This window comes from Cryptomeria japonica, chromosome 3 (genome assembly GCF_030272615.1).
Source record: "Cryptomeria japonica chromosome 3, Sugi_1.0, whole genome shotgun sequence".
In the NCBI taxonomy this organism is placed as follows: domain Eukaryota; kingdom Viridiplantae; phylum Streptophyta; class Pinopsida; order Cupressales; family Cupressaceae; genus Cryptomeria; species Cryptomeria japonica.
In genome coordinates, this window is record NC_081407.1 from 418,679,279 (window position 1) to 418,692,932 (window position 13,654).

Below are 13,654 nucleotides of genomic sequence, written 5' to 3' on the forward strand. Positions count from 1 at the left end.
AACTTCACTTGGTAGACATTCCGCCGTCATTAACCGATAGCGATAACCTTAGGGTTTACCGACTAGGTTCCTTGCTTGATAACATAGTATAGTATTAACCTTTACAATTTACAACATATGTATGATGTTAAAACAATCTAAAACATCATGATCTCATCATTGTCTGACTCGGTACTAGTTGCCCATTGAATACCTTATTCATCCCCTTATTCATCATATTCTTTCCTGTGTCTTTTACCGACATCTTTCTATTCTTCAAATCATACTTCTCAAGATATGGCAACATCATACTAAATTAGAAAATCAATTTCTTGACATCAATGACAAAATAATAATATCAAGACAGTAAACATCCTTAATCAGTAAAACCTTATCTCTTAGAGTTGTTGTAAATAATTTTGCAAGTAATCTTTGATCATAAGAAAAATTAGTTTAAAATGTTTTGACATGCGTTAGAGGATCACATTTTCTATCATAGAGTTCCAATTGAGGGACCTCAACATGCTTAGGTGGCACATATTTAACAATATCAAGAGAAAGTGGGGTCGCAACATCGAACATGGGCACACTAAACTTGGATTGACTCATGGAAGCAACTTGTTGTTGTAAGGAAGACATGATTTGAGCAAGATTGTTAATGGTCGCTTCGGTAGAAGAATTGATGTTAGAAATGGTTGATTGAGAAGGTGGTGTGATGTTATTGAAGGAAGGAATTGATTAAGAATAAGGTGGTGGGACATTATGATAAGTAGGAATAGGTGATGATTGAGTAGGAAAAGGGACACTTAAAGAAGGAATAAAATTGTTAAAAGAATTGCCCCCTTGTGTCATATTGATTGGTTGAGGGATAATAGGAATGCTTATTGAAGACATGGGTAAAGATGGAGGATTAAATATAGAAGAGGAATTGTCCCTATGACTAATTGTTGTAGGAATGACATTTTGAGTTGAAGTAGCCATGATGTTTGAAGTAAAAGTAGGAACACTTGTCATAAGAGTATTCAAAGGAATAGAAGGCTAGAATTGTGTAGGAGGTTGTGAATAACCTAGGGTTTCAGCACAACTCTTTATAGGCATGACATTGGAATCAACAATATGAGCAATGCCACGCAATATATCAATTCCATTCTTATCACTTTGAATCATGTGTTTAAGGCCTTCAATTAATGAAAGAGCTTCATTACTAGGGTATTCTTGGGACATCCATTGTTGAAAGTTATCAAATTGATTATCGAATTTTGAAAGTTGATCTATGGAAACTCTAGTCAAAGCTTCTTCTTCATCATGGGATTCATCAATGGGATAGATAGGGACATGATTAAGATGGGAAGAATTAGCATTATCCTCATTAAAAAAGTTACCCAAATTAAGCTCCATCTCCTTTGTAATTAAACCTTGGGAAGCCTTAATTCTAATGCTCCGTCTAACGGGGATAGTATAGGTAGGACTAATAGTGGTATAACTCATGCGTTAGAGGGAAATTTGAATTTTGAATTATAGGAATAAAGTTTACAAAATTGAATAATGCAAAATTTGAGAAAATAATGTTTAGATAATTTTTAACTTTGTTGAAAGGGGAAAATGACACAATTCCCAAAAATAATAAATGAAAGGAAATTGAAATTTCAAAATTAGGGCCAAGGGGATACCGCTTAATCTTAAAATTGACAAAATTAGAATTTTTAAAATCAAGGTAGATTATAATTAACCACTTAATTTTAAAAGATTTCTTGAAATTTGAAATGTTGAATTTGGAAGGTATTTTTTAATTTTAGAGAGATAAAAAATCGACAAAATCAACCAATCTTCTGGATTTAAGCTATTAAATACAGTCATAACAGTCTCCCAAAATTTTGGGAAAAAAGTCGAGGACCGTGTTGTAAGAGCACACAGTCTGACCAACTTTTTTCAAAATTTTCAGGGATGAAAGTTACGATGATTTGAAAGCTAACCCCCCAAAATTGGTGGATTTTACGATCTCTAGATAGACAAAATTAAGGTTCAAATGTGAAAATAGGAACCTATTAGGGTTTTGAAAAAAATGAGGAATTGAATTGCAAATTTGAAAAGGGTCAAACCTAATGGATAGGGACACCTTGAAATATGCTTAGAAAACTGAAATTGATTGAAATTTACACAAAATCCAATTAAATTTGAAAATTAGGGTTTTAGAACCTAACCACTTAATTTTTGAAATTTTGAAATTTGAAAAAGGAGGGAAATTGAAAATTTGAATTTTAAGAAAGAGGATAATTTTGAAAATAGTCACAAGTTTGAAAATTAAATGGAAATTCAATTTTTGCATAAGTTCAATATTATTTTTGAAAATTAGGGTTTTGACAATTAACCACTTAATTTTATGAATTTGATTTGCAAATTGAACAAGATAATGAATAAATTGAATTTGACAAAATATGCAATTTTAAGATCTAAGACAACTAACAAACAATATTTATAAAGCACAAGTTCAATTTCATTTTTTTTTAAACTAGGGTTTTAAATGAATTAACCACTAAGTTTGTAGAAAAATTAAACTTGTAAATAAAAAATATGCAATGATTTTCAGAATAAAGTATGCAAGACGTCAGGTTCACCAAAATGTAATGGGGTGAAAAGTGAATGATGGAGAGATCAAGAGAAAAGATTTTCTTCCCTCCAAGGAGAGATGAAAGTTTCACTCCAAATTTCCCTTCAATCACCTCATGCACATTACATTTAAAAGAGGGGGGATAATTAAATAGATCCAATCTCTAAGGAGAGATGTTGAATACTCAATGAATTGATAATGGTGTGAAATGACTAGTTAATCTCTCTTTTAGAATGAGTAATGGTTGAATTGTGTATTTTAGGACTAAGTGTAAAAGTAGCAAATAATTGATTATAACTCGAGATAGAAACGTGGGATGAAGTTGTGCACCTGGATCTGATTATAATATGTTGAGACGAAGTTGCCCTATGAATTTGAGGAAAAGTTGTTGGGGTCGTGTTGAAAGTGCACACGGTCCTATGAAAAATCTGCGAAATGAAAAGGGTTTTTTCGCATTTGCAAATGGAGTCCAAATCTGCAAATACAGTTGCACACCTGCAACCTACAAACAAAAAAGAGAGGAAAAGAGGTTGGGATTGGGGGTTTGCCTTTAGGTCAAACCCCAATTCTGGAATTAACCAAATGATGAAAGAAAATACTTGCAAGTAAATGTAAATGAAAGATTGAAATGTAATTCACCTCAAGGGAGGTTGTGATAGAAATGTAGGTAGATTTGTTTGTATGGAATTGAATTTTGAAAGGGATCTCCTCTTCAATGGTTAAATATTTGACTTTAATGCAACACCTAGCCTTGAAGGGAGACTTGAGAGCTTGAAAGGAATGCTTGAATGCTCTTGAATGATTGAATGTGTGATCTCATGTATTCAAACTTATGCCCTTCACCTTATCCAATTTATGCAAATGGGAGGGCAAATACGACATATATATTCATTAATTAGGGTTATTAGATTGATTATTTGTCATAGGCCAATGTAGGGGAGGTTTTCCCACTTTAATCACAAAGTTCAATGCACAAATTGAATGAAGGGGCCCCAAGATAGGGCAGGGACAGGGGCGCCACGCCCCCGTCATGCCCTTAACTCAGGATAGGAAGCGGGTTTAGCTAATACGAAGGACAAAAAAAGGTACAGTTTCAGGGATTGAGCAAGTCTCAAGTCTTCGATCAGGCTTGGGTATTCTATTTGCCAACGTGAGGACCCTAATGTGGTCGAAAATTGCAAGGGTCGCAATTCTATGACACTACACCAATGATAAACCAAGTCGGCCTAAGATTGAAACAATATTAACCAAATAATAAATCCAACCAATAACGCATTGGGAGCATCCACCAACATGTTACATAAACCGGTCCATAACCTAGCAAAATAACACCAGACCTAAAATAGGTTGCCATAAGCTAAATGAAATACCACCAATCAACTGGAACATGAACACAATAACCATCAGCATCCTGAAAACCTTCTAGAAACTACACCAACACCACTTATCAAATTCATCAAAAGATCTTCAATGAAGCTCTGTCAATAGAATCCTTACCGATAACCAAAAGGCTTACTAGAACATATGATAGCTTACAGATCACCAAATCCTGAACCAACTAAATGTGGCAAGCATTTGAACCACATGAATGACTAAACCAAACCAATTCCACCAATCAAAACATACCGAAGACAAATCTCATGATCATCATCAAAGTCAAACCACTCTATCGGAACCTAGTAGATAACCAAAGAAGCTAGTGTTGACATCAATGGCAAACATCAATGCAACACATAATCAATTCCTCCAAATTTCCAACATATAGACACGAAAAAAGATTTAAAAGTCTCCAACCCTTGGATTCCCTCCTCAAAATGTGAAAGCTCTAGTTTTGGCTCCAATAATTTCCCTCCAACTTGGGTGCCCAAAGTTGGAAGATAAACATTACATCAAATGTAATAAATGACAAAATACCAAGAGACACTTGTTGCCTCTTCCAAACACCCATTGGGAGAAGCCCAATAGTCACCCATTTGTCTTGTTCACATGTCATTGATCATCCCATCTAAGCATTCACATGTAGCCAAAATAATAAGTAATAATTATGTCCATAAGTCACATTTACGACTACTTGTGGAACCCATCACCCCTTGTGAATGTACTACAAACAATGGTGTGAATAAATATTACAAATTATTTTTCCAATTTACCCTATGTACCTAGGGAAGTTATCCAAATATTTTGGAACCATGCAATATGAAATTGGATTTACAAGGTAGTTGATGTGTTAATCCTAACACAAAGTCTATTTATTTTTTAAAGATAAGGCTTTGAAAAAGAGGTTCAATCCTCTTAACAATGAACTTATTAACAATTTTGTAAGAGTTATTATAAAGATATATGGGTCTATATCTTTCAATATAAAATGCTCATGCTTCTTAAGAATCAAGGTCAAAAGGAGGAATTAATCCACCCACAAAGTCTCTAAGTAGGTATAAGTCTTTCACCATTGTCAACAAATTTTCTTTTATATATATATTTTTAAATAATAGTGATCATTCAAGCTATTCAACTCTCTCTTTATTAAAAAGGAGCACTTTTCAATCCTTCCATTGTCACCATTTTTAAACGATCTCCATTTTTCTAAGGGATATTAGGAAGAAGTTTGTTTAGCTACCCACTTCTATCTTCTTGGTGCAACTAATGAAAGTGACTAGAGGTAAATTTCATGTCTTGAAGAATAAATTTACAATTAATCTTCAGAGTTCTAGAGCTTAGTAATGATGTTGAAGCTTTTTATTTATTGGCTCTTTCTAATTTTTTTTTTTTTAATATTTTTTTTTAATTTATTTTTTTCATGCTCCCTTTAGTCAACCAAGCCATTCTTGATTTAAGGTGTTATATCTACACCTCTTTATTCATCAAGTTGAGAATGTTTGAGTAGTGTTGCTACTAATTTAGTATATCCTCACCCAAACCCCTATTTTTATATCTTTTGGATGTTTTCTAAGTGTTATTTTAGGGATTGTACATTTTGATTATGAATCTAATGCCTTGTGGCTACTTGTCTAGCTTTGATCTTATTCATCCAAATTTGTCTAGGAAAAGTATGAGGGTAACAATCCTTCTAAGCAAGAAGGAAAATTTAGTTGAAACCATCCTCAATGGCCCATGATAAAGATTATTTAAAAGGATTTGGACTATAATTTATCATTTGTTTCAGCCAGAGACTAATTAATCTATGATTCAGGATGGAATTAATAATTATGTCTATTTAGGGGATGACCCCACGGTCGAGTCTTCGAGCTCGCTTGTTGTTTGAACCCCTGTAGGTATTGAATAGACTTTGATGGATGGTGTTGATGTGGCCTGTTGACCAGGACAATTAGCAATTCTGTAGGGGTGTTAATTCCCCATTGTTTGCAATCTTCGGTCTGCAGACAAGGCTTCCCGTCAGACGATCAGACCAGTACGGTGGTGACAATGACAAGAGAGATATGGAGACCTGACTTGGAGAGATAAGGTGTTGGCCTGAGCTTCAAGGGTGGAGAGATAAGGTTTTTGCGAGTGATGGAGTGATAAGGGGTTGCTCATGGGAAACAATACAACTAAAAAATTGGAGGTGTTAATACCTCACAATTGTAACCACAGGGAAGGGGTCCCCCAAATGTGGCCCTCACTGGTTAGAAACTCCAGTATAAAAAAGACATTACCAATCAAAAATAAATAAATAAATAATAATGTCTATTTAAAAAATAGGGAAATCCTCAAGGATTTACTTGACAATTATAAATTTGTCAATCCTTGTTATGAAGATGCCCCACCTCTTATTTTTTTAGGTATATTTATCTTGATTGATATGAAATCCTATTGAATCCCAAGTGTCGATGATGTTATGGCCACATTCTCTTTCATTATATTTGATAAGAAGGCCACCATTTTCCATATGGAGGACTAAATTAAAATCCCCTCAAAGAATCAAAGTTTAAAGATTTATGACTACTTGTAGTTTTCTTTAATAGAGTTTCAAATTTTTGTCTTTGAATTTGGATGATTAGTAATTATAAACAAAATATTTGATGACTTTCTTCTTAAATTTCCTTGGATCTAATTAACAAATTAATATTCTTAAATAAATTAGTTGATCAATCCACAAAAACTCCTTTGGAGGAACCCTAGTAGAAAATTACTCTTGCTATTTAGCCAAATTTCTTGTGTTATTATCTAATTTAGTTTCTTAAATTAACAAAATTTTATTCTTCCTAGGAAACAAAAAATCTCTAGTATATTTTTTTTGTACCTATTTTTTGTTTGTTTGTAGTGCATACAATTTTATTTTGGATCTAAGTATGGGGCATATCATTGTAGATATGAGTTTGGCCTCAATTTCTTAATATGGCTACACTCAATTGTACCTTAAGGTATGTCCACAATGAAATATAGGGATGGGCTTTGTCCATGCATTGTCGTACATGCAAATCTCACTTCTAGGTGTCCTATGGCTGCTACAAGGATTTCTCCATGTGGTGGGATTTGAACTTGGGTTTATGGTGTAAAATTTAATTACCAATCACTAGAATTAAACTTGATAGGTCAAAAATAAAGCTCAAACTTAGTTTCATTGTATCTTCTCTTTTAAAATTGCCACTTGATCATCATTTACATTATTCTAGATAAAAAAAAAGATAAAGTATCGCATCAAGTATTTTATATGGAATTCCTTGAAGAAAATATGAGATTAAATATTCATGATTCATTTTATCTTTTTTTCAAAAGATCCTTATACTTAATTATGTGTTTAAGTAATATTAATGTTCCTATTCTTTGGGCTTGCTACGATGTTCAATTTATGAGTCTATTTATTGACATCTAATTTACTTGTGTTTCAACAAGCTCATTCATTCAATAGTGAAATGTGCTCCATGCAATCACATTATCTAGAGGTTATGCTATTCCATCCAATCTAACACTTATTAGAACATATTTTTATTTTAGTAATTTGAATATTATCTATACAGATGAGAATTGGTTCTCCAGATCATCTCTTAATAAGGCCTAAGTAAGTTGCACTTTCTAATAATATTGAATAAAAAAAAATCATTTAGTTTTAAAGCTAAGAGATGATATGCTTCAAGAAGAGATACATTTCAAAATTATTTCAAACTCAATCTTAATTATACAAACAATCAAGTTACTACTTGATATTAAAAGTATGTATCACCCAAGATCCTTAAAACATTTTTGACCATAATTCTCTTTCTTGGCTAAATGAATCTACCGAGGTTTCTCATCCAACTAATCACCCTCACAATGAGAATAAAGTTACATAGAAAATGTATTGCATTATCTAACTACAACCAAATGCCTCATTGCATCTTATTTTCATCTAAAATTTGTTCTCCTAGTTGACCTTCTTAGAATACTTAACAACTAAAATATGACCTCAATATGCTCCTCTTATCTTGACCACCCATCATCAAATAACAAACTTAGGATCCCACCTATTTTCAACAATATTAGTAACATATACTCATGTGGGAATCAATATAGGTTGAACAAAATTACATTAATTTATAATTTTACATACATATTGTGGCTCTATAAATTGGGATCTCTTTGTTACAATCATTTATTTGTGTGCACATACTTTAATACCTTACCCCTTGAATGATGGGAGCGCACAACCTAAAAGACCAATATTATAAGTAAGCTAACAACTATACAATACCATAGTTGGCAACAACCCAACATTAAGGAAACAACATGTAGTACCCCTCCTTGATCAACCTCTTTTTGTATGTTTTTTATTTACTTCAGTGATTGTTCAGTGAAACATTATTGTATATTGATTCGGATGTTATGCGATTTTATTTCATGCTTTATCTGGATGTATGGTGTATGCTTTTATGCAGTATCTCAATGCTTATGTTTAATATTATTTTATGGATCATTATCATAGATTGACACTTTTACCTTATATTGCTTTGCGTTATTTATATGTTTCATGTTTGCAAGTGTATAGGGATGCAAGGGGATGATTTTCTTTCACTCACTCCAGTGAGACAGGGAACGTCATGATTCTCCTTCATCGGTGTGCATAGGGATGCAAGTGTATAGGGATGCAAGGGGATGATTTTCTTTCACTCACTCCAGTGAGACAGGGATTGTCACGATTCTCCTTCATTGGTGTGCATATTGTGTCTCTATATATATTGGTCTATATGAATGTGTGGTTCTTTGGTGTAGGACATTGCAGGTACTAGTACCAGGTAGGTATGGGGTATTGACTCCACCTGGTTTCACAGGTCTGAGCATGCCTTTTATATCCGATGGGAGTAAAGGAGATAGTTGTGGTACCCTAGCTTGACCCGCAGTTACACTCGTGTGAGTGTTGTCAGTCAGATGTCTTTTCCTATCTGGTTGTTATGCGAGTCATAGTGCTTTGGTTTGGTCATTTGTGAGTCGGCATTTGATCACCCTTTGTTTGCATGCTTTCGTTTATTTAAATGGTTATTTAATTGAATGGATGATGCTATCTTATGTTGGCGTAATTAGTTGATTATTATACTCTGTGATTATTGATTTAATTAATTGATGAATTGCTAGATTAAATGGTTGAAGGGCTTATTTTATTGTGTAAGTGGCATTAATATATTTTGTGGAAGGAAATAAATAATTGCCTAGCCATTTAAATGTTAAATGATTATGTTGAAAGAAAGTATTTTTGGAAATACAAAATAAAATGAAAACTTTCATTTTTACTTTTTCATTTGACCTTTTCATTTTAATTATTGGAAAAGAATTATTTTTGAAAAGAAGTAAATCTGATTGCTTTTTAGTTTTAAAAATTTGAAATCTGATTGGTTGTGAAACTTTTTAACCTAGAAAGTTTAGGTTAAAAGATAATTTTCATGCTATTCTAGGGATTCACGGGAAGAAGGGAGAGGGGAATTTTGGAGGAGAAATTCTAGAAAAACTTCATGGAGGAACTGAAAATTCGACCTGGTTTGCAAGACTGGAAATTCTTCATCTCTTTGCTTGCTATTTCTTCAAGGTTGGAGGTTCTCTTCTTGTTTTGAAATTTAATTTTTGAATACTTCAGTTTCTTCCTGTGTGTTTAAAATGCAAATCTGCCTGTAGATTCTTGTGAAATGTTTGGGTTAGAAGAAAGATTGCTTGATATTGTTTATTTTGTGAATTTATATCATATGGTTGCATTTAAGAAAGAAATGGTTTATTTCTCTATCTACTATGTGGTTGTTCTTGAAAATCAATTTCTGGTTATACCTCTTTTATTTGGAAAGAATGAACTAGATTTAGCTTGTTATGTGCTTTCTAGTATTTTATTGTCCAATATTTGGGGTTTCCATGGGATTTCATTTCACCATTTTGCCTTATTAGTAAATTTCTATTTGAAAATTGGATTTGGCACTGTGTATGTGTGTGCTAGTGAAATGTTCTGGAAATGAATTGTTTTCATGTTTAACGATTGGGTGGAGTGTTGATTTTAATGCCTTGGAGGCAAGTATTTTATTTGTTTTTGTTGTTGATCTTACCTCACCCCGTGGTGGGCTAGTCCCACCATGTGGGTCGGTAGTCTCTATTGCCCGCAAGTAGCAGTACTACCGGTCGGTAGTACTGCTATACGGTAGCAGTACTACCAGTTGGTAGCTATTGCTACCAACGGTAGTAGTACTACCGATCAATAGTCACTGCTACCGATTGGTAGCAGTGCTACCGGATGGTAGTTCCTGCTACTGGTTGGCAACAACACTATCCATCGGTAGTGCCTACTACCGGTCGACAACAACACTACTGATAGGTAGTGCTTGCGGCCCCCGACAGCGGCACTGTTGCGGTTTGGTTTTGACCCCTGCATTACCATGTTTCTTTATCGATTCAAACTGGTTAATGCAATAAAGTTAATTTTTAATAAATAAAATTTATTTTGTGAAGTGGCTTTTGTGCTAAATGAAATGGTGAATTTTCATGTGGTTTTTTATTATGTGGTTAATAAATTGATCAATGGAAATCAAGGCATGAATTAAGAATTCAAATTGGTTAATTTGGTTATATTTTGGAAATGAATTAAATGCATGTTAGGGAATTCATGTTATAAATGGTTGAGTGTTTAATGTGGATTTCATTCTCGATGGAATATTAATTTGGAAATTGATTAGATGTGACTGTTGGAAAGGAGTGTTTTATTTAATTTCCAGTCAATGATATTGTAAGTGCTTATGATGTTATTTTTTCTCAAAGATTGTCTGAGTGCAGACTTAGTGAATTAGCTGTCATTGCAAGTGTATAATGTGTTATTTTTGGTCCACGGTTCAGTTGTCCCATGGTGGTGTATTTGGTACCCTTGACCAAGTTATATATGTTGGCTTCATTGTCGTAACCATTTAGTGTCTTTGCCTTATGGTTAGCCAAGAGTCAGTATGTCCTTGTTGACCACTTGTTCTTGATAGTGGTGTAATGGTTGTCTGCTTTTCCATAGGGTCCTCGGGGAGTGACCTTGTCTGTTTAGTGTCCTTTTAGAGAGTGGCTTTCGAGCAGGTTGCCCCTGCGAAAGTTAGATAAGTGATAATCTAATTAATTGATTAGGTGGGTAGTACTCAAACATTAATGAAGATAATGTACCTCGCGCATACGTGAGTGCTTGTATTGAGGCTCATAATGTAGTGAGAAGGCCTGGAATGACAAACTGACCACCTTGTTTTCACGAAAGGCTGGAAGGGTTCGCATGAGACTTAGTTGGAGCTGGAGGTTCGGGAGAGGTTACTAGGACAAAGATTTGGGACCTAGGAGAGCCTACCAAGGTAACCATCAAGCTATACGATGACACTCTCTCATTTGGTTCACTTGTGTATTTGTGATGTTGAGTCACCTGGATTTTGTGGAGTCATATTGTGTTGTCATGGAGTCGTATTGTTTTGTCGACCATGTCATGCTTATGCTTGTTTTAGGGTCCTCATCTATCTCCTAGCACGGTGGGGTGATTCCATTTTGGGAATTACATGGTCGGGTGGTAGTGCCACTTCCCATCAGATGTTTGGATTTGTACCTCCATGCGAGGATTGGCTTCATAGGTGTTCCTGTGGTTCGTGGCTCATGATTAATATCATGTTTGGATATTATTTTTATTTGGAGACCTATGTGGTCAATGTAATATTGATCTTATATAACCTTGTATTTGGTTGAGATGTATCTTTATATGTATATTAAGAAGCTATGTATTGAAAGAGCAGCGTAGTCCTATGTTGGGATGTTTTTATCAGTTTCCTTTATGTTCTATGTACATGCTTATTGAAGTGGAATTGTATTGTATCCTTTCAATCTTTCAATGATGTATCTATATTTTGCTTATGGCTTCGTGTGATCATTGAGTTAATGATGGATTAATTGTATTTGTGGAATTTATCTTTTGAAGTTAATTCTTCGTTGGTAACCGTTAAAGAATTCTAGTGTAAGTCTTTTGCTTGTCTTATCATGCATGTTGTGTAAATGAACTTACGATGTTTATACTTTAAAAAAAAAAAAATTTCACCCTTGTTGTGGGTTTTCCTTCGGGGTTCCTGACGGGGCATTACACAACACTAATAAAATTGGCCAAAGGAAACAATCTTTAATTGACCTTTAATACAACATTTGATAATTGCTTCCAAAATCCTTATGAAAATTCACATAATATAATTCATACTTTTAAGGAGCTTATATGCCACTACTATCTTAGGTAAGTCTCCAAAATATGCATAAACACAAGTAGCCACATATGAATATGAGATTAATGTGTCACATATAAAAAAAATCAAACCATAATTCACCTTATAAGAACATTGTTTAAAAAAAAATCCATTTTTTAAGTTTACCTTTGTTATTTTTAACAATCTAACATCACTTCCTAATTTATCTTTTTGATAATGCATTTTCTTTATTTCTATTCATTTTATAATATTCTCAAAGTTATATTTTATAGACATTTCACGATTTTACATAGGAAAACTCATCAATTAATTGGTAACCTGGTGTAATTCTCTTTGAATTATTTATCTAACTATACCAACATTCCTTTCCTTAGTTTATTTAGATTCCATCAAGCTTGTGAAAAAAAAATGGAACTCTTAAATTTTTGGTGAAGTCATAGAAGGAAAAAAGAAGCTACTTTGAGGTTATGGGTTTGTGGAATAATACTTGTTTAGGATTGAGAAGACTAAGTAGAGGTTTATATCATCACATCAATTCAATAAGAATTCTAAGTAGTTACAAACCTCTTGTTCATTAAGAATATTTAATTGATTGGTAATGAGGTAGAGGCAAAATCAAAATCACAGAAACCATAGGAAATATACACTAAAGATAAAAAAATCTTATTTATTTTATGGAAGGCAATTTTCTAGGGTTATGTATGGACTAATGGTGCATACGACATCTAATAACAATTTTTTTAGTTTTACTTCTATAATTTTTTATTTTTTTTGGTTTTGTAGCTATTTCTATGTTATTAGAGTTCTAATTTTTAATAAGAAATGTTAACTTGCAAGAAAACTAAATTCTTCATTTTACAAAAAATATAAAAATGCAACACATTTTTTTATTGTTTGATGTAATAAAGATGAATGTGACTACATATATGACAAATTCATGTTTAGAGAGTCTAGAGGAATGAATATCCAATCATGTATCTTAGAAAGCACAAAATACTAAAAAACCTTCTCATTATTTTAATATTATAAAATGACTACAATATGGCTTGGTAGCCTGTTACATCTTTATTACAATATATTATACAAAGATACAACAATTGAACAAAACTTCTCAAGTATTCTACTTCTAATTTTTTCCTTTTAAACTACCACTTCTTCTAATCTCTAATATCTTCCAAATGAATTCAACAGGTTTTTATATAGAATTTACATGGTTTAGGAATATTTCTCCTAACCACAAGAGGTTTTAAAATCTTGATGTTTTGTGGAACATGTGGGTAAACCTAAATTTGATTACGAAGCTTCAATAGTTTATTAAACTTGGTGTGGTTCCAATTTAAGGTTCATCTAGTCCCATACTACCTTGTGTTATGGTTATTTGAATGTGTTAGATAGTTCAAATAACCAGAAGACAACTTAG